This window comes from Pseudophryne corroboree, chromosome 3 (assembly GCF_028390025.1).
Source record: "Pseudophryne corroboree isolate aPseCor3 chromosome 3, aPseCor3.hap2, whole genome shotgun sequence".
NCBI lineage: Eukaryota > Metazoa > Chordata > Amphibia > Anura > Myobatrachidae > Pseudophryne > Pseudophryne corroboree.
Genome location: NC_086446.1, coordinates 453,364,636 through 453,386,948, shown reverse-complemented (window position 1 = coordinate 453,386,948; position 22,313 = coordinate 453,364,636).

Genomic DNA, 22,313 nt, shown 5'->3' with positions numbered 1-22,313 from the left:
TTGGAACCTTTATGAATGGTTGTGTTAAAGTTTCTCTCTTGAAGAGTGGTCATGCTATTGGCTTTGGCGTCCGCAAGGCGGGTGTCGGAAGTAGCGGCTTTGTCTCACAAGAGCCCTGTTTGATTTTCCATGTGGATAGAGTGGAATTTAGAACTCGGATAATAGTGCTGCCAAAAGTGGTTTCTGTGTTTCGCAGAAACCTGCCTATTTTGATGTCTGTGGCTGATTCAAAGTCTCTCGAGGTAGTCGGGGTTTTGAATTTTTATGTCGCCAATTTGGCTCAGATTGGGGAAACAGAGGCGCTGTTTGTCCGGTATGCTCCCAGCATGATTGGGGCGCCTGCCTCTATGCAGTCTGTTACACGCTGGATCTATGATACGATTCGGCGTGTTTGTTCTACAGCTGGATTTCCGTTACCGAAGTTGGTGGAGACCCATTCTACTAGGATGATGGGCTCTTCTTGGGCGGATGCCCGAGGAGTCTCGGCGGTTCATCTTTGCCGAGAGGCTACTTGGTCGGGTTCAAACACTTGCTAAGCTCTACAAGTTTGATACCCTGGCTGATGGGGACCTCATGTTTGCTCAATCTGTGCTGCAGAGTCGTCCGCACTCTCCCGCCCGGTCTGGAGCTTTGGTATAAACCCCATGGTCCTTACGGAGTCCCCAGCATCCTCTAGGACGTATGAGAAAATAAGAATTTACTTACCGATAATTCTATTTCTCATAGTCCGTAGTGGATGCTGGGGACTCCGAAAGGACCATGGGGAATAGCGGCTCCGCAGGAGACTGGGCACAAAGTAAAAGCTTTAGGACTAGCTGGTGTGCACTGGCTCCTCCCCCTATGACCCTCCTCCAAGCCTCAGTTAGGATACTGTGCCCGGACGAGCGTACACAATAAGGAAGGATTTTGAATCCCGGGTAAGACTCATACCAGCCACACCAATCACACCGTACAACTTGTGATCTGAACCCAGTTAACAGCATGATAACAGAAGGAGCCTCTGAAAAGATGGCTCACAACAACAATAACCCGATTTTTGTAACAATAACTATGTACAAGTAATGCAGACAATCCGCACTTGGGATGGGCGCCCAGCATCCACTACGGACTATGAGAAATAGAATTATCGGTAAGTAAATTCTTATTTTCTCTAACGTCCTAGTGGATGCTGGGGACTCCGAAAGGACCATGGGGATTATACCAAAGCTCCCAAACGGGCGGGAGAGTGCGGATGACTCTGCAGCACCGAATGAGAGAACTCCAGGTCCTCCTCAGCCAGGGTATCAAATTTGTAGAATTTAGCAAACGTGTTTGCCCCTGACCAAGTAGCTGCTCGGCAAAGTTGTAAAGCCGAGACCCCTCGGGCAGCCGCCCAAGATGAGCCCACTTTCCGTGTGGAATGGGCTTTTACAGATTTTGGCTGTGGCAGGCCTGCCACAGAATGTGCAAGCTGAATTGTACTACAAATCCAACAAGCAATCGTCTGCTTAGAAGCAGGAGCACCCAGCTTGTTGGGTGCATACAGGATAAACAGCGAATCACATTTCCTGACTCCAGCCGTCCTGGAAACATATATTTTCAGGGCCCTGACTACGTCCAGCAACTTGGAATCCTCCAAGTCCCTAGTAGCCGCAGGCACCACAATAGGCCGGTTTAAGTGAAATGCTGAAACCACCTTAGGGAGAAATTGAGGATGAGTCCTCAATTCTGCCCTGTCCGTATGAAAAATTAGGTAAGGGCTTTTATAGGATAAAGCCGCCAATTCTGAGACACGCCTGGCTGAAGCCAGGGCTAACAGCATTACCACTTTCCATGTGAGATATTTTAAGTCCACAGTGGTGAGTGGTTCAAACCAATGTGATTTTAGGAATCCCAAAACTACATTGAGATCCCAAGGTGCCACTGGAGGCACAAAAGGAGGCTGTATATGCAGTACTCCCTTGACAAACGTCTGAACTTCAGGAACAGACGCCAGTTCTTTTTGGAAGAATATTGACAGGGCCGAAATTTGAACCTTAATGGACCCTAATTTGAGGCCCATAGACAGTCCTGTTTGCAGGAAATGCAGGAAACGACCCAGTTGAAATTCCTCTGTAGGGGCCTTCCTGGCCTCGCACCACGCAACATATTTTCGCCAATTACGGTGATAATGTTGTATGGTTACATCCTTCCTGGCTTTGATCAAGGTAGGGATGACTTCATCCGGAATGCCTTTTTCCTTCAGGATCCGGCGTTCAACCGCCATGCCGTCAAACGCAGCCGCGGTAAGTCTTGAAACAGACATGGTCCCTGCTGGAGCAGGTCCTTTCTTAGAGGTAGAGGCCACGGGTCTTCCGTGAGCATCTCTTGAATTTCCGGGTACCAAGTCCCTCTTGGCCAATCCGGAGCCACGAGTATAGTCTTTACTCCTCTCCTTCTTATGATTCTCAGTACTTTTGGTATGAGAGGAAGAGGAGGGAACACATACACTGACTGGTACACCCACGGTGTTACCAGAGCGTCCACAGCTATTGCCTGAGGGTCCCTTGACCTGGCGCAATATCTGTCCAGTTTTTTGTTGAGGCGGGACGCCATCATGTCCACCTTTGGTTTTTCCCAACGGTTCACAATCATGTGGAAGACTTCTGGGTGAAGTCCCCACTCCCCCGGGTGAAGATCGTGTCTGCTGAGGAAGTCTGCTTCCCAGTTGTCCACTCCCGGAATGAAGACTGCTGACAGTGCTATCACATGATTCTCCGCCCAGCGAAGAATCCTTGCCACTTCCATCATTGCCCTCCTGCTTCTTGTGCCGCCCTGTCTGTTTACGTGGGCGACTGCCGTGATGTTGTCCGACTGGATCAACACCGGCTGACCCTGAAGCAGAGGTCTTGCCTGACTTAGGGCATTGTAAATGGCCCTTAGCTCCAGGATATTTATGTGAAGTGACGTTTCCATGCTTGACCACAAGCCCTGGAAATTTCTTCCCTGTGTGACTGCTCCCCAGCCTCTCAGGCTGGCATCCGTGGTTACCAGGACCCAATCCTGAATGCCGAATCTGCGGCCCTCTAGGAGATGAGCACTCTGTAACCACCACAGGAGAGACACCCTTGTCCTTGAAGACAGAGTTATCCGCTGATGCATTTGAAGATGCGATCCGGACCATTTGTCCAGCAGATCCCACTGAAAAGTTCTTGCGTGGAATCTGCCGAATGGAATCGCTTCGTAAGAAGCCACCATCTTTCCCAGGACCCTTGTGCATTGATGTACTGACACTTGGCCTGGTCTTAGGAGGTTCCTGACTAGGTCGGATAACTCCTTGGCTTTCTCCTCCGGGAGAAACACCTTTTTCTGTACTGTGTCCAGAATCATCCCTAGGAACAGCAGACGTGTCGTCGGAATCAGCTGCGATTTTGGAATATTTAGAATCCATCCGTGCTGTCGTAGTACTACTTGAGATAGTGCTACTCCGACCTCTAACTGTTCTCTGGACCTTGCCCTTATCAGGAGATCGTCCAAGTAAGGGATAATTAAGACGCCTTTTCTTCGAAGAAGAATCATCATTTCGGCCATTACCTTGGTAAAGACCCGGGGTGCCGTGGACAATCCAAACGGCAGCGTCTGAAACTGATAGTGACAGTTCTGTACCACAAACCTGAGGTACCCTTGGTGAGAAGGGCAAATTGGGACATGGAGGTAAGCATCCTTGATGTCCAGAGACACCATATAGTCCCCTTCTTCCAGGTTCGCTATCACTGCTCTGAGTGACTCCATCTTGAACTTGAACCTTTTTATGTAAGTGTTCAAGGATTTCAGATTTAAAATGGGTCTCACCGAGCCGTCCGGCTTCGGTACCACAAACAGCGTGGAATAATACCCCTTTCCCTGTTGTAGGAGGGGTACCTTGATTATCACCTGCTGGGAATACAGCTTGTGAATGGCTTCCAATACCGCCTCCCTGTCGGGGGGAGACGTTGGTAAAGCAGACTTCAGGAACCGGCGAGGGGGAGACGTCTCGAATTCCAATTTGTACCCCTGAGATACTACCTGCAGGATCCAGGGGTCCACTTGCGAGTGAGCCCACTGCGCGCTGAAATTCTTGAGACGGGCCCCCACCGTGCCTGAGTCCGCTTGTAAGGCCCCAGCGTCATACTGAGGACTTGGCAGAAGCGAGGGAGGGCTTCTGTTCGTGGGAAGAGGCTATTTGCTGCAGTCTTTTTCCCCTTCCTCTGCCCCGGGGCAGATATGAGTGGCCTTTTGCCCGCTTGCCCTTATGGGGACGAAAGGACTGAGCCTGAAAAGACGGTATCTTTTTCTGCTGCGAGGTGACTTGGGGTAAAAAGGTGGATTTTCCAGCCGTTGCCGTGGCCACCAGGTCCGATAGACCGACCCCAAATAACTCCTCCCCTTTATACGGCAATACTTCCATATGCCGTTTGGAATCCGCATCCCCTGACCACTGTCGCGTCCATAATCCTCTTCTGGCAGAAATGGACATCGCACTTACTCTTGATGCCAGAGTGCAAATATCCCTCTGTGCATCTCGCATATATAGAAATGCATCCTTTAAATGCTCTATAGTCAATAATATATTGTCCCTGTCCAGGGTATCAATATTTTCAGTCAGGGAATCCGACCAAGCCACCCCAGCACTGCACATCCAGGCTGAGGCGATTGCTGGTCGCAGTATAATACCAGTATGTGTGTATATACTTTTAAGGATATTTTCTAGCTTCCTATCAGCTGGTTCCTTGAGGGCGGCCGTATCAGGAGACGGTAACGCCACTTGTTTTGATAAGCGTGTGAGCGCCTTATCTACGCTAGGGGGTGTTTCCCAACGCGCCCTAACCTCTGGCGGGAAAGGGTATAATGCCAATAATTTTTAGAAATTAGCAGTTTTTTATCGGGGGAAACCCACGCTTCATCACACACCTCATTTAATTCATCTGATTCAGGAAAAACTACGGGTAGTTTTTTCACACCCCACATAATACCCTTTTTTGTGGTACTTGTAGTATCAGAAATGTTCAAAACCTCCTTCATTGCCGTGATCATGTAACGTGTGGCCCTACTGGAAAATACGTTTGTTTCCTCACCGTCGACACTGGAGTCAGTGTCCGTGTCAGTGTCTGTATCGACCTGAGGTAACGGGCGTTTTATAGCCCCTGACGGTGTTTGAGACGCCTGTACAGGTATTAACTGATTTGCCGGCTGTCTCATGTAGTCAACAGTCTTTTGTAAAGTGCCGACACTATCACGTAATTCTTTCCATAAGACCATCCAGTCAGGTGTCGACTCCCTAGGGGGTGACATCACTAACAGAGGCAATTGCTCCGCCTCCACACCATTTTCCTCCTCATACATGTCGACACAGCGTACCGACACACAGCACACACACAGGGAATGCTCTGACAGAGGACAGGACCCCACTAGCCCTTTGGGGAGACAGAGGGAGAGTTTGCCAGCACACACCAGAGCGCTATATATATATATAGGGATAACCTTATATAAGTGTTTTTCCCTAATATAGCTGCTGTATATATTAATATTATATAAATAATTTAGTGCCCCCCCTCTCTTGTTTTACCCTGTTTCTGTAGTGCAGGACTGCAGGGGAGAGTCAGGGAGCCTTCCTCCAACGGAGCTGTGAGGAAAAAATGGCGCTTGTGTGCTGAGGAGATAGGCTCCGCCCCTTTTTCGGCTGCCTTTCTCCCGCTTTTTTGTGGAAAACTGGCAGGGGTTAAATACATCCATATAGCCCAGGAGCTATATGTGATGTATTTTTAGCCATTTAAGGTATTTTCATTGCGTCCCAGGGCGCCCCCCCCCCCAGCGCCCTGCACCCTCAGTGACCGGAGTGTGAAGTGTGCTGAGAGCAATGGCGCACAGCTGCGGTGCTGTGCGCTACCTTATTGAAGACAGGACGTCTTCTGCCGCCGATTTTCCGGACCTCTTCACTCTTCTGGCTCTGTAAGGGGGCCGGCGGCGCGGCTCCGGGACCCATCCATGGCTGGGCCTGTGATCGTCCCTCTGGAGCTAATGTCCAGTAGCCTAAGAAGCCCAATCCACTCTGCACGCAGGTGAGTTCGCTTCTTCTCCCCTTAGTCCCTCGATGCAGTGAGCCTGTTGCCAGCAGGTCTCACTGAAAATAAAAAAACCTATTTAAACTTTTACTCTAAGCAGCTCAGGAGAGCCACCGAGATTGCACCCTTCTCGTTCGGGCACAAAATCTTAACTGAGGCTTGGAGGAGGGTCATAGGGGGAGGAGCCAGTGCACACCAGCTAGTCCTAAAGCTTTTACTTTGTGCCCAGTCTCCTGCGGAGCCGCTATTCCCCATGGTCCTTTCGGAGTCCCCAGCATCCACTAGGACGTTAGAGAAAATAGGATTTTAATACCTAACGGTAAATCCTTTTCTCTTAGTCCGTAGAGGATGCTGGGCGCCCGTCCCAGTGCGTACTGTGGCCCTCATTCCGAGTCGTTCGCTCTGTATTTTTCATCGCATCGCAATGAAAATCCGCTTAGTACGCATGCGCAATATTCGCACTGCGACTGCGCCAAGTAATTTAACAATGAAGATAGTATTTTTACTCACGGCTTTTTCATCGCTCCGGCGATCGTAATGTGATTGACAGGAAATGGGTGTTACTGGGCGGAAACACGGCGTTTTATGGGCGTGTGGTTGAAAACGCTACCGTTTCCGGAAAAAACGCAGGAGTGGCTGGAGAAACGGGGGAGTGTCTGAGCGAATGCTGGGTGTGTTTGTGACGTCAAACCAGGAACGACAAGCACTGAACTGATCGCACAGGCAGAGTAAGGTTGAAGTTACTCAGAAACTGCAAAGTAGTTTGTAATCGCAATATTGCGATTACATCGGTCGCAATTTTAAGAAGCTAAGATACACTCCCAGTAGGCGTAGGCTTAGCGTGTGTAACTCTGCTAAATTCGCCTTGCGACCGATCAACTCGGAATGAGGGCCTGTGTTTGCAGTTATTGGTTACACTCTTGTGGTGTTTCTTTTCTGTCAGGCTGTTGCTGACGTTGTTCATGCCATGGCATGCAGTGTATTATGATTATTGGTTGGGTTGACACACTGGTTGTGTTACATATTTATCAGCTTGTAGCTGTGTATTTTTTCATGCCGTTGGCTAGTGTTCTATTGAATGCCACGTTCTACGGTATGTTCGTAGTGTGAGCTGGTATGACACTCACTGTGTTTAAACAATAAATTCTTTCCTCGAAATGTCCGTCTCCCTGGGCACAGTTTTCTGAGGTCTGGAGGAGGGGCATAGAGGTTGGAGTCAGTTCACACCCATTCAAAGTCTTATAGTGTGCCCATGTCTCCTGCGGATCCCGTCTATACCCCATGGTCCTTATGGAGTCCCCAGCATCCTCTACGGACAAAGAGAAAAGGATTTACCGGTAGGTATTAAAATCCTAATTTTAATTTGTTGGTAGTACCAATTTAAACTACTACATGGCATTGTGCACATTTTACCAGTTTTTATCCATATATATATACCCTTATAGATATATATATTATATATATTTTTTTTTCTTGTTCATTGATCAACTGTTTACTATATTTTAACAAACCGTACAGATTTTTCATATATATATTTTTTACAGCCAGCGCTAGTTTACTATTTTTGTTATACTTATCAGATGAAGTGGCGCACACCCTGGAAAGTGTCCGCTGCATAACACCTTTTGCGCATGCGCAAAATCTAGATGCCATTACTTGTGTGCAGCAAATATCCACTGATATCTACATGCCATTACAAAGCATGTTAAATTAACTGTGGAGGGTGTGGCATTTTATGTACTGTAATGCCGTAAAATCATCGCAGTCTCCCCCCAAGCTGGTTTCATACCATTGTGGCTAACCATCAATGGTTATTCCGCCGATGGCCATCCCTAGCACACTCTCCAGCACCATGACCGCACCCGAGTACAGCCCTCCCTGGACTGGTGATAATGTACGTGTGAGGAAGTGCGTGTTAGAGATGGCTACTGAGTGCATGTCTCAACACAATGGGGTCAATCTAATTAGATGCAATAGCATCGCAGCTGTGAATCGTCACGACAGGGGCCGCAATTTACAGCAGGCCAAATTTGCACAAAACTGCTCGCCACGCCATAGAGGTCCGAGCAGTTTTGTGCGAATTGGTGAAGATTAGAGGCCGTGAAGGGTGCGAGATCGGGTGCCATTGCCAGTGTTTAAATGCTGTTGCAATGACACTTCGCATCCTTCAAAGCTAATTGGATTGACCTCAATGACTCAAATCATGTAGAAGTTTGAATGATTCGAGACACTCCCAGTTTGGTGTCAGCCCCAGTAGCTTTTCTCAGTCAGTGATTGTCTGGCAGCACTCCCGGTTGACACCCCCTGGGAGGGAGCAGTGTGATGCTGCTCATGGTTAGGGCTGCTGCTGTGCCAGGCTGCCTGTGGGTAGATGCTAGAATTAAGTAGGCTAAAGCGCCACTGACATAAGTGGGAGGAGCTAGGTCGGCGGGATAGTACTTTCACTACCCACGCCACTTACTGCTCCCTTTAGTAACCCAGTGGCGAGCGGAGCAAAGTGAGCCACCGAGCATGAAGCATGGCGAGTCTGCGAGGGTACATTTGGGGTACCCTGTTCGGAGCTTGCTCCTTCCCCTGGTGACGTCAGAGGTCCTTTCCCCAACTTGGTTTTAGCCATAACTAGGGATGACCATCGGTGTGGTTGCGATCGATGGTTACCATCGATGGCAATATGGAAAAAATAAGAATTTACTTACCGATAATTCTATTTCTCGGAGTCCGTAGTGGATGCTGGGGTTCCTGAAAGGACCATGGGGAAATAGCGGCTCCGCAGGAGACAGGGCACAAAAAGTAAAGCTTTAGGATCAGGTGGTGTGCACTGGCTCCTCCCCCTATGACCCTCCTCCAAGCCTCAGTTAGGTACTGTGCCCGGACGAGCGTACACAATAAGGAAGGATTTATGAATCCCGGGTAAGACTCATACCAGCCACACCAATCACACTGTACAACCTGTGATCTGAACCCAGTTAACAGTATGATAACAGCGGAGCCTCTGAAAAGATGGCTCACAACAATAATAACCCGATTTTTGTAACTATGTACAAGTAATGCAGATAATCCGCACTTGGGATGGGCGCCCAGCATCCACTACGGACTCCGAGAAATAGAATTATCGGTAAGTAAATTCTTATTTTCTCTATCGTCCTAGTGGATGCTGGGGTTCCTGAAAGGACCATGGGGATTATACCAAAGCTCCCAAACGGGCGGGAGAGTGCGGATGACTCTGCAGCACCGAATGAGAGAACTCCAGGTCCTCCTTAGCCAGGGTATCAAATTTGTAGGATTTTACAAACGTGTTTGCCCCTGACTAAATAGCCGCTCGGCAAAGTTGTAAAGCCGAGACCCCTCGGGCAGCCGCCCAAGATGAGCCCACCTTCCTTGTGGAATGGGCATTTACATATTTTGGCTGTGGCAGGCCTGCCACAGAATGTGCAAGCTGAATTGTATTACACATCCAACTAGCAAAAGTCTGCTTAAAAGCAAGAGCACCCAGTTTGTTGGGTGCATACAGGATAACAGCAAGTCAGTTTTCCTGACTCCGGCCGTCCTGGAACCTATATTTTCAGGGCCCTGACCACATCTAGCAACTTGGAGTCCTCCAAGTCCCTAGTAGGCGCAAGACACCACAATAAGCTGGTTCAGGTGAAACACTGACACCACCTTAGGGAGAGAACTGGGGACGAGTCCGCAGCTCTGCCCTGTCCGAATGGACAAACAGATATGGGCTTTTTTTTGAGAAAAAAAACACCAATTTGACACTCGCCTGGTCCAGGCCAGGTCCAAGAGCATGTTCACTTTTCATGTGAGATGCTTCAAATCCACAGATTTGACTGGTTTTAAACCAATGTGTTTTGAGGAATCCCAGAACTACGTTGAGATCCCACAGTGCCACTGGAGGCACAAAAGGGGGTTGTATATGCAATACTCCCTTGACAAACTTCTGGACTTCAGGAACTGAAGCCAATTCTTTCTGGAAGAAAAATCGACAGGGCCCAAATTTGAACCTTAATGGACCCCAATTTGAGGCCCATAGACACTCCTGTTTGCAAGAAATGCAGGAATCGACCGAGTTGAAATTTCTTCGTGGGGCCTTCCTGGCCTCACACCACGCAACATATTTTCGCCACATGTGGTGATAATGTTGTGCGGTCACCTCCTTTCTGGCTTTGACCAGGGTAGGAATGACCTCTTCCTGAATGCCTTTTCCCTTAGGATCCGGCGTTCCACCGCCATGCCGTCAAACGCAGCTGCGGTAAGTCTTGGAACAGACATGGTACTTGCTGAAAGAAGTCCCTTCTTAGCGGCAGAGGCCATAAGTCCTCTGTGAGCATCTCTTGAAGTTCCGGGTACCAAGTCCTTCTTGGCCAATCCGGAGCCATGAGTATAGTTCTTACTCCTCTACGTCTTATAATTCTCAGTACCTTAGGTATGAAAAGCAGAGGATGGAACACATACACCGACTGGTACACCCACGGTGTTACCAGAACGTCCACAGCTATTGCCTGAGGGTCTCTTAACCTGGCGCAATACCTGTCCCGTTTTTTGTTCAGACGGGACGCCATCATGTCCACCTTTGGTAATTCCCAACGGTTTACAATTATGTGGAAAACTTCCCCATGAAGTTCCCACTCTGCCGGGTGGAGGTCGTGCCTACTGAGGAAGTCTGCTTCCCAGTTTCCATTCCCGGAATGAAACACTGCTGACAGTGCTATCACATGATTTTCCGCCCAGCGAAAAGTCCTTGCAGTTTTTGCCACTGCCCTCCTGCTTCTTGTGCCGCCCTGTCTATTTACGTGGGCGACTGCCGTGATGCTTTATCCCACTGGATCAATACCGGCTGACCTTGAAGCAGAGGTCTTGCTAAGCTTAGAGCATTATAAATTTACCCTTAGCTATATTTATGTGGAGAAAAATCTCCAGACTTGATCACACTCCCTGGAAATTTTTTCCTTGTGTGACTGCTCCCCAGCCTCTCGGGCTGGCCTCCGTGGTCACCAACATCCAAAACTGAATGCCGAATCTGCGGCCCTCTAGAAGATGAGCACTCTGTAACCACCACAGGAGAGACACCCTTGTCCTTGGATATAGGGTTATCCGCTGATGCATCTGAAGATGCGATCCGGACCATTTGTCCAGCAGATCCCACTGAAAAGTTCTTGCATGAAATCTGCCGACTGGAATTGCTTCGAAGGAAGTCACCATTTTTTTACCATGGCCCTTGTGCAATGATGCACTGATTTTAGGAGGTTCCTGACTAGCTCGGATAACTCCCTGGCTTTCTCTTCCGGGAGAAACACCTTTTTCTGGACTGTGTCCAGAATCATCCCTAAGCACAGGAGACTTGTTGTCGGGATCAGCTGCGATTTTGGAATATTTAGAATCCACCCCTGCTGTTGTAACAGTATCCGAGATAGTGCTACTCCGACCTCCAACTGTTCCCTGGACTTTGCCCTTATCAGGAGATCGTCCAAGTAAGGGATAATTAAGACGCCTTTTCTTCGAAGAAGAACCATCATTTCGGCCATTACCTTGGTAAAGACCCGGGGTGCCGTAGACAATCCAAACGGCAGCGTCTGAAACTGATAGTGACAGTTCTGTACCACGAACCTGAGGTACCCTTAGTGATAAGGGCAAATTTGGGACATGGAGGTAAGCATCCCTGATGTCTCGGGACACCAGATAGTCCCCTTCTTCCCGGTTCGTTATCACTGCTCTGAGTGACTCCATCTTGATTTGAACCTTTGTAAGTGTTCAAATTTTTTTAGATTTAGAATAGGTCTCACCTAGCCTTCTGGCTTCAGTACCACAATATAGTGTGGAATAATACCCCCTTTTCTTGTTGTAGGAGGGGTAATTTAATTATCACCTGCTGGGAATACAGCTCGTGAATTTTTTCCCATACTGCCTCCTTGTCGGAGGGAGACCTTGGTAAAGCAGACTTCAGGAGCCTGCGCAGGGGAAACGTCTCGACATTCCAAACTGTACCCCTGGGATACTACTTGTAGGATCCAGGGGTCCTGTACGGTCTCAGCGTCATGCTGAGAGCTTGTCAGAAGCGGTGGAACGCTTCTGTTCCTGGGAATGGGCTGCCTGCTGCAGTCTTCTTCCCTTTCCTCTATCCCTGGGCAGATATGACTCTTATAGGGACGAAAGGACTGAAGCTGAAAAGACGGTGTCTTTTTCTGCAGAGATGTGACTTAGGGTAAAAACGGTGGATTTTCCAGCAGTTGCCGTGGCCACCAGGTCCGATGGACCGACCCCAAATAACTCCTCTTCCTTTATACGGCAATACACCTTTGTGCCGTTTGGAATCTGCATCACCTGACCACTGTCGTGTCCATAAACATCTTCTGGCAGATATGGACATCGCACTTACTCTTGATGCCAGAGTGCAAATATCCCTCTGTGCATCTCGCATATATAGAAATACATCCTTTAAATGCTCTATAGTCAATAAAATACTGTCCCTGTCAAGGGTATCAATATTTTTAGTCAGGGAATCCGACCAAGCCACCCCAGCTCTGCACATCCAGGCTGAGGCGATCGCTGGTCGCAGTATAACACCAGTATGTGTGTATATACTTTTTATGATATTTTTCCAGCCTCCTGTCAGCTGGCTCCTTGAGGACGGCCCTATCTATAGACGGTACCGCCACTTGTTCTGATAAGCGTGTGAGCGCCTTATCCACCCTAAGGGGTGTTTCCCAACGCGCCCTAACTTCTGGCGGGAAAGGGTATACCGCCCATATTTTCTATCGGGGGGAACCCACGCATCATCACACACTTCATTTAATTTATCTGATTCAGGAAAAACTACGGTAGTTTTTTCACATCCCACATAATACCCTCTTTTGTGGTACTTGTAGTATCAGAAATATGTAACACCTCCTTCATTGCCCTTAACGTGTGGCCCTAATAAGGAATACGTTTGTTTATTCACCGTCGACACTGGATTCAGTGTCCCTGTCTGTGTCTGTGTCGACCGACTAAAGTAAACGGGCGTTTTAAAACCCCTGACGGTGTTTTTGAGACGTCTGGACCGGTACTAATTGTTTGTCGGCCGTCTCATGTCGTCAACCGACCTTGGCGCGTGTTGACATTATCACGTAATTCCTAAATAAGCCACCCATTCCGGTGTCGACTCCCTAGAGAGTGACATCACCATTACAGGCAATTGCTCCGCCTCCTCACCAACATCGTCCTCATACATGTCGACACACACGTACCGACACACAGCACACACACAGGGAATGCTCTGATAGAGGACAGGACCTACTAGCCCTTTGGAGAGACAGAGGGAGAGTTTGCCAGCACACACCAAAAACGCTATAATTATATAGGGACAACCTTATATAAGTGTTTTCCCTTATAGCATCTTTTTTATATATTTCTAACGCCAAATTAGTGCCCCCCCTCTCTGTTTTAACCCTGTTTCTGTAGTGCAGTGCAGGGGAGAGCCTGGGAGCCTTCCCTCCAGCCTTTCTGTGAGGGAAAATGGCGCTGTGTGCTGAGGAGATAGGCCCCGCCCCTTTTTCGGCGGCCTCGTCTCCCGCTCTTAACGGATTCTGGCAGGGGTTAAATATCTCCATATAGCCCCCGGAGGCTATATGTGAGGTATTTTTAGCCAAAAAAGGTTTTCATTTGCCTCCCAGGGCGCCCCCCTCCCAGCGCCCTGCACCCTCAGTGACTGCCGTGTGAAGTGTGCTGAGAGGAAAATGGCGCACAGCTGCAGTGCTGTGCGCTACCTTAAGAAGACTGAGGAGTCTTCTGCCGCCGATTCTGGACCTCTTCTCGTTTCAGCATCTGCAAGGGGGCCGGCGGCGAGGCTCCGGTGACCATCCAGGCTGTACCTGTGATCGTCCCTCTGGAGCTAATGTCCAGTAGCCAAGAAGCCAATCCATCCTGCACGCAGGTGAGTTCACTTCTTCTCCCCTAAGTCCCTCGTTGCAGTGATCCTGTTGCCAGCAGGACTCACTGTAAAATAAAAAACCTAAGCTAAACTTTTCTAAGCAGCTCTTTAGGAGAGCCACCTAGATTGCACCCTTCTCGGCCGGGCACAAAAATCTAACTGAGGCTTGGAGGAGGGTCATAGGGGGAGGAGCCAGTGCACACCACCTGATCCTAAAGCTTTACTTTTTGTGCCCTGTCTCCTGCGGAGCCGCTATTTCCCCATGGTCCTTTCAGGAACCCCAGCATCCACTAGGACGATAGAGAAAATAAGAATTTACTTACCGATAATTCTATTTCTCGGAGTCCGTAGTGGATGCTGGGGTTCCTGAAAGGACCATGGGGAATAGCGGCTCCGCAGGAGACAGGGCACAAAAAAGTAAAGCTTTTACCAGATCAGGTGGTGTGCACTGGCTCCTCCCCCTATGACCCTCCTCCAGACTCCAGTTAGGTACTGTGCCCGGACGAGCGTACACAATAAGGGAGGCAATTTGAATCCCGGGTAAGACTCATACCAGCCACACCAATCACACCGTACAACTTGTGATCTAAACCCAGTTAACAGTATGATAACAGAAAGAGCCTCTTAAAGATGGCTCCTTAACAATATAACCCGAATTTGTTAACAATAACTATGTACAGTATTGCAGATAATCCGCACTTGGGATGGGCGCCCAGCATCCACTACGGACTCCGAGAAATAGAATTATCGGTAAGTAAATTCTTATTTTCTCTATCGTCCTAAGTGGATGCTGGGGTTCCTGAAAGGACCATGGGGATTATACCAAAGCTCCCAAACGGGCGGGAGAGTGCGGATGACTCTGCAGCACCGAATGAGAGAATTCCAAGTCCTCTTTTGCCAGGGTATCAAATTTGTAGAATTTTACAAACGTGTTTTCCCCCGACCACGTAGCTGCTCGGCAGAATTGTAATGCCGAGACCCCTCGGGCAGCCGCCCAAGATGAGCCCACCTTCCTTGTGGAATGGGCCTTAACAGATTTAGGCTGTGGCAGGCCTGCCACAGAATGAGCAAGTTGAATTGTGTTACAAATCCAACGAGCAATCGTCTGCTTAGAAGCAGGGGCACCCAACTTGTTGGGTGCATATAGTATCAACAGCGAGTCAGATTTTCTGACTTCAGCCGTCCTTGAAATGTATATTTTTAAGGCTCTGACAACGTCCAACAACTTGGAGTCCTCCAAGTCGCCAGTGGCCGCAGGCACCACAATAGGTTGGTTCAGGTGAAACGCTGATACCACCTTAGGGAGAAAATGCGGACGAGTCCTCAGTTCTGCCCTATCCGAATGGAAGATTAGATAAGGGCTTTTATAAGATAAAGCCGCCAATTCAGATACTCTCCTGGCGGAAGCCAGGGCCAGTAACATAGTCACTTTCCATGTGAGATATTTAAAATCCACCTTTTTCAATGGTTCAAACCAATGGGATTTGAGGAAATCTAAAACTACATTTAGATCCCACGGTGCCACCGGAGGCACCACAGGAGGCTGTATATGCAGTACTCCTTTAACAAAAGTCTGTACCTCAGGAACTGAGGCCAATTCTTTTTGGAAGAATATTGACAGGGCCGAAATTTGAACCTTAATAGATCTCAATTTGAGACCCATAGACAATCCTGATTGTAGGAAATGTAGGAAACGACCCAGTTGAAATTCCTCCGTCGGAACACTCCGATCCTCGCACCACGCGACATATTTTCGCCAAATGCGGTGATAATGTTTCGCGGTGACTTCCTTCCTTGCCTTAATCAAGGTAGGAATGACTTCTTCTGGAATGCCTTTCCCTTTTAGGATCTGGCGTTCAACCGCCATGCCGTCAAACGCAGCCGCGGTAAGTCTTGAAAGAGACAGGGACCCTGTTATAGCAGGTCCCTTCTCAGAAGTAGAGGGCACGGGTCGTCCGTGACCAACTCTTGAAGTTCCGGGTACCAAGTCCTTCTTGGCCAATCCGGAGCCACTAGTATTGTTCTTACTCCTCCTCACCGTATAATCTTCAATACCTTTGGTATGAGAGGCAGAGGAGGAAACACATATACTGATTTGTACACCCAAGGTGTTACCAGTGCGTCCACAGCTATTGCCTGTGGATCTCTTGACCTGGCGCAATACTTGTCCAGTTTCTTGTTGAGGCGAGACGCCATCATGTCTACCATTGGTCTTTCCCAACAGTTTATTAGCATGTGGAAGACTTCTGGATGAAGACCCCCCTCTCCCGGGTGAATATCGTGTCTGCTGAGGAAGTCTGCTTCCCAGTTGTCCACGCCCGGGAAGAACACTGCTGACAGTGCTATTACGTGATTCTCCGCCCAGCGAAGAATGTTGGCAGCTTCTGCCATTGCACTCCTGCTTCTTGTGCCGCCCTGTCTGTTTACATGGGCGACCGCCGTGATGTTGTCCGACTGAATCAACACCGGTTTTCCTTGCATGGAGTGGTTCCGCCTGGCTTAGAGCGTTTTAGATTGCTCTTAGTACCAGAATGTTTATGTGAAGAGACTTTTCCAGGTTCGTCCATACCCCCTGGAAGTTTCTTCCTTGTGTGACTGCTCCCCAACCTCTCAGGCTGGCGTCCGTGGTCACCAGGATCAAATCCTGTATGCCGAATCTGCGGCCCTCCAATAGATGAGCCTTTTGCAACCACCACAGAAGATATACCCTTGTCCTTGGCGACAGGGTTATTCGCAGGTGCATCTGAGGATGCGACCCTGACCATTTGTCCAACAGATCCCTTTGGAAAATTCTTGCATGGAATCTGCCGAATGGAATTGCTTCGTAAAAAGCCACCATTTTTCCCAGGACTCTTGTGCATTGATGTACAGACACCTTTCCTGGTTTTAGGAGGTTCCTGACAGGTCGGATAACTCCTTGGCTTTTTCCTCGGGAAGAAAAACCTTTTTCTGAACCGTGTCCAGAATCATCCCTAGGAACAGCAGACGTATCGTCGGAAAACAGCTGCGATTCTTGGAATATTTAGAATCCAGTCGTGCCGTCGAAGAACTACTTTAGATAGTGCTCTTCCGACCTCCAACTGTTCTCTGGAACTTGCCCTTTTTAGGTCGTGCAAGTAAGGGATAATTTAGATGCCTTTTTTCTTTGAAGAAACATCTTTTCGGCCATTACCTTGGTAAAAAGGCCCGGGGTGCCGTGGATAATTCAAACGGCATCGTCTGAAACTGATATTGACAGTTCTGTACCACGAACCAGAGGTACCCTTGATGAGAAGGACAAAATTTGGACATGGAGGTAATCCTTGATGTCCAGGGACACCATATAGTCCCCTTTTTTCCGGTTCGCTATCACTGCTCTGAGTGACTTTATCTCGATTTGAACCTTTTATGTAAGTGTTCAAAACATTTTAGATTTAGACTATGTGTCACCAAGCCGGCTGGCTTCAGTACCACAATATAGTGTGGAAAAATAATACCCTTTTCCTTGTCGTAGGAGGGGTACTTTGATTATCACCTGCTGGATATACAGCTTGTGAATTGTTTCCAATGCTGCCTCCCTGTCGGAGGGAGCCGTTGGTAAAGCAGACTTCAGGAACCTGCGAGGAGAAGATGTCTCGACTCTCCAATCTTTACCCCTGGGATAATACTCGTACGATCTAGGGGTCAACTTGCGAGTGATCCCACTGCGCCCTGAGACTCTTGAGACTACCCCCCCACCTTGAGTCCGCTTGCACGGCCCCAGCGTCATGCTGAGGACTTGGCAGACGCGGTGGAGGGCTTCTTTTCCTGGGAAAGGGCTGCCTGCTGCAGTCTACTTCCCTTACCTCTATGTCTGGGCAGATATGACTGGCCTTTTGCCTGCATGCCCTCATGGGAAAGGAAAGATTGAGGCTGAAAAGACGGTGTCTTTTTTAGCTGAGATGTAACTTGGGGTAAAAAAGGGTTGGATTTCCCAGCTGTTGCTGTGGTCCCCAGGTCCGATGGACCGACCCCCAAATAACTCCTTCCCTTTATACAGCAATACTTCCATCTGCCGTGTGGGATCTGTATCACCTGACCACTGTCGTGTCCCTGACATCTTCTGGGAGATATGGACAACGCACTTATCTTGATGCCAGAGAGCAAATATCCCTCTGTGCATCTCACATACATATATATAGAATGCATCCTATTAAATGCTCTACATGAATAAAATATTTTCAGTCAGGGAATCCGACCAAGCCAACCCAGCACTGCATCTCCAGGCTGATGGCGATCGCTGGTCGCAGTATAACCACCGTATGTGTGTATATACTTTTTAGGATATTTTTCCAGCTTCCTATCAGCTGGCTCCTTGAGGGCGGCCGTATCTGGAGACGGTAACGCCACTTGATAAGCGTGTGAGCGCCTTATCACCCTAAGGGGTGTTTCCCAACGTACCCTAATTTCTGGCGGGAAAGGGTATAACGCCAATATTTGCTATCGGGGTAACCCTACGCATCATCACACACTTCATTTTATTTTATCTGATTCAGGAAAAACTACAGGTAGTTTTTTCACTCCCACATAATACCCTTTCTTGTGGTACTTGTAGTATCAGAAACACGTAACACCTCCTTCATTGCCCTTAACGTGTGGCCCTAATGAGAAATACGTTTGTTTATTCACCGTCGACACTGTATTCAGTGTCCGTGTCTGTGTCTGTGTCGACCGACTGAGGTAAATGGGCGTTTTTAAAACCCCTGACGGTGTTTCTGAGACGCCTGGACCGGTCCTAATAGATTGTCGGCCGTCTCATGTCGTCAACCGACCTTGCAGCGTGTTGACATTCTCACGTAATTCTCTAAATAAGCCATCCATTCCGGTGTCGACTCCCTAGAGAGTGACATCACCATTACAGGCAATTTCTCCGCCTCCTCACCAACATCGTCCTCATACATGTCGACACACACGTACCGACACACAGCACACACACCGGGAATGCTCTGACAGAGGACAGGACCCACTAGCCCTTTGGGGAGACAGAGGGAGAGTCTGCCAGCACACACCAAAAACGCTATAATTATATAGGGACAACCTTATATAAGTGTTTCTCCCTTATAGCATCTTTTATATATATATACAATATCGCCAAAATCAGTGCCCCCCCTCTCTGTTTTAACCCTGTTTCTGTAGTGCAGTGCAGGGGAGAGCCTGGGAGCCTTCTCTCCAGCTTTTCTGTGAGAGAAAATGGCGCTGTGTGCTGAGGAGATAGGCCCCGCCCCTTTTTCGGCGGGCTCGTCTCCCGCTATTTTTGAAGTTAGGCAGGGGTTAAATATCTCCATATAGCCTCTGTGGGCTATATGTGAGGTATTTTTTGCCTCTAATAAGGTTTTTATTTGCCTCTCAGAGCGCCCCCCCCAGCGCTCTGCACCCTCAGTGACTGTTGTGTGAAGTGTGCTGAGAGGAAAATGGCGCACAGCTGCAGTGCTGTGCGCTACCTTTATGAAGACTCAGGAGTCTTCAGCCGCCGATTTTGGACCTCTTCTCTCTTCAGCGTCTGCAAGGGGGCCGGCGGCGCGGCTCCGGTGACCATCCAGGCTGTACCTGTGATCGTCCCTCTGGAGCTAGTGTCCAGTAGCCAAGCAGCAAATCCACTCTGCACGCAGGTGAGTTCACTACTTCTCCCCTAAGTCCCTCGTTGCAGTGATCCTGTTGCCAGCAGGACTCACTGTAAAGTAAAAAACCTAAGCTAAACTTTCTCTAAGCAGCTCTTTAGGAGAGCCACCTAGATTGCACCCTTCTCGTTCGGGCACAAAATCTAACTGGAGTCTGGAGGAGGGTCATAGGGGGAGGAGCCAGTGCACACCACCTGATCTGGTAAAAGCTTTACTTTTTTGTGCCCTGTCTCCTGCGGAGCCGCTATTCCCCATGGTCCTTTCAGGAACCCCAGCATCCACTTAGGACGATAGAGAAATAAGAATTTACTTACCGATAATTCTATTTCTCGTAGTCCGTAGTGGATGCTGGGGACTCCGTCAGGACCATGGGGATTAGCGGCTCCGCAGGAGACAGGGCACAAAAGTAAAAGCTTTAGGATCAGGTGGTGCACTGGCTCCTCCCCCCATGACCCTCCTCCAAGCCTCAGTTAGGATACTGTGCCCGGACGAGCGTACACAATAAGGAAGGATTTTGAATCCCGGGTAAGACTCATACCAGCCACACCAATCACACTGTACAACCTGTGATCTGAACTCAGTTAACAGCATGATAACAGCGGAGCCTCTGAAAAGATGGCTCACAACAATAATAACCCGATTTTTGTAACAATAACTATGTACAAGTATTGCAGACAATCCGCACTTGGGATGGGCGCCCAGCATCCACTACGGACTACGAGAAATAGAATTATCGGTAAGTAAATTCTTATTTTCTCTGACGTCCTAAGTGGATGCTGGGGACTCTGTCAGAACCATGGGGATTATACCAAAGCTCCCAAACGGGCGGGAGAGTGCGGATGACTCTGCAGCACCGAATGAGAGAACTCCAGGTCCTCCTCAGTCAGGGTGTGCCCCTGACCAAGTATCAGCTCGGCAAAGTTGTAAAGCCGAGACCCCTCGGGCAGCCGCCCAAGATGAGCCCACCTTCCTTGTGGAATGGGCATTTACATATTTTGGCTGTGGCAGGCCTGCCACAGAATGTGCAAGCTGAATTGTACTACACATCCAACTAGCAATCGTCTGCTTAGAAGCAAGAGCACCCAGTTTGTTGGGTGCATACAGGATAACAGCAAGTCAGTCTTCCTGACTCCAGCCGTCCTGGAAACTATATTTTCAGGGCCCTGACAACATCTAGCAACTTGGAGTCCTCCAAGTCCCTAGTAGCCGCAGGTACCACAATAAGCTGGTTCGGGTGAAACACTGACACCACCTTAGGGAGAAACTGGGGATGAGTCCGCAGCTCTGCCCTGTCCGAATGGACAATCAGATATGGGCTTTTTGAGACAAACGCCGCCAATTCTGACACTCGCCTGGCCGAGGCCAGGGCCAACAGCATGGTCACTTTCCCTGTGAGATATTTCAAATCCACAGATTTGAGCGGTTTAAACCAATGTGATTTTAGGAATCCCAGAACTACGTTGAGATCCCACAGTGCCACTGGAGGCACAAAAAGGGGGTTGTATATGCAGTACTCCCTTGACAAACTTCTGGACTTCAGGAACTGAAGCCAATTCTTTCTGGAAGAAAATCGACAGGGCCGAAATTTGAACCTTAATGGACCCCAATTTGAGGCCCATAGACACTCCTGTTTGCAGGAAATGCAGGAAACGACCGAGTTGAAATTTCTTCATGGGGCCTTCCTGGCCTCACACCACGCAACATATTTTCGCCACATGTGGTGATAATGTTGTGCGGTCACCTCCTTCCTGGCTTTGACCAGGGTAGGAATGACCTCTTCCGGAATGCCTTTTTCCTTTAGGATCCGGCGTTCAACCGCCATGCCGTCAAACGCAGCCGCGGTAAGTCTTGGAACAGACATGGTACTTGCTGAAGCAAGTCCCTTCTTAGCGGCAGAGGCCATGAGTCCTCTGTGAGCATCTCTTGAAGTTCCGGGTACCAAGTCCTTCTTGGCCAATCCGGAGCCACGAGTATAGTTCTTACTCCTCTACGTCTTATAATTCTCAATACCTTGGGTATGAGAAGCAGAGGAGGGAAGACATACACCGACTGGTACACCCACGGTGTTACCAGAACGTCCACAGCTATTGCCTGAGGGTCTTTTGACCTGGCGCAATACTTGTCCAGTTTTTTGTTCAGGCGGGACGCCATCATGTCCACCTTTGGTCTTTTCCAACGGTTCACAATCATGTGGAAGACTTCCCGATGAAGTCCCCACTCTCCCGGGTGGAGGTTGTGCCTGCTGAGGAAGTCTGCTTCCCAGTTGTCCACTCCCGGAATGAACACTGCTGACAGTGCTATCACATGATTTTCCGCCCAGCGAAAAATCCTTGCAGTTTCTGCCATTGCCCTCCTGCTTCTTGTGCCGCCCTGTCTGTTTACGTGGGCGACTGCCGTGATGTTGTCCCACTGGATCAATACCGGCTGACCTTGAAGCAGAGGTCTTGCTAAGCTTAGAGCATTGTAAATTGCCCTTAGCTCCAGTATATTTATGTGGAGAAAAATCTCCAGACTTGATCACACTCCCTGGAAATTTTTTCCCTGTGTGACTGCTCCCCAGCCTCTCAGGCTGGCCTCCGTGGTCACCAGCATCCAATCCTGAATGCCGAATCTGCGGCCCTCTAGAAGATGAGCACTCTGTAACCACCACAGGAGAGACACCCCTGTCCCTGGAGACAGGGTTATCCGCTGATGCATCTGAAAATGCGA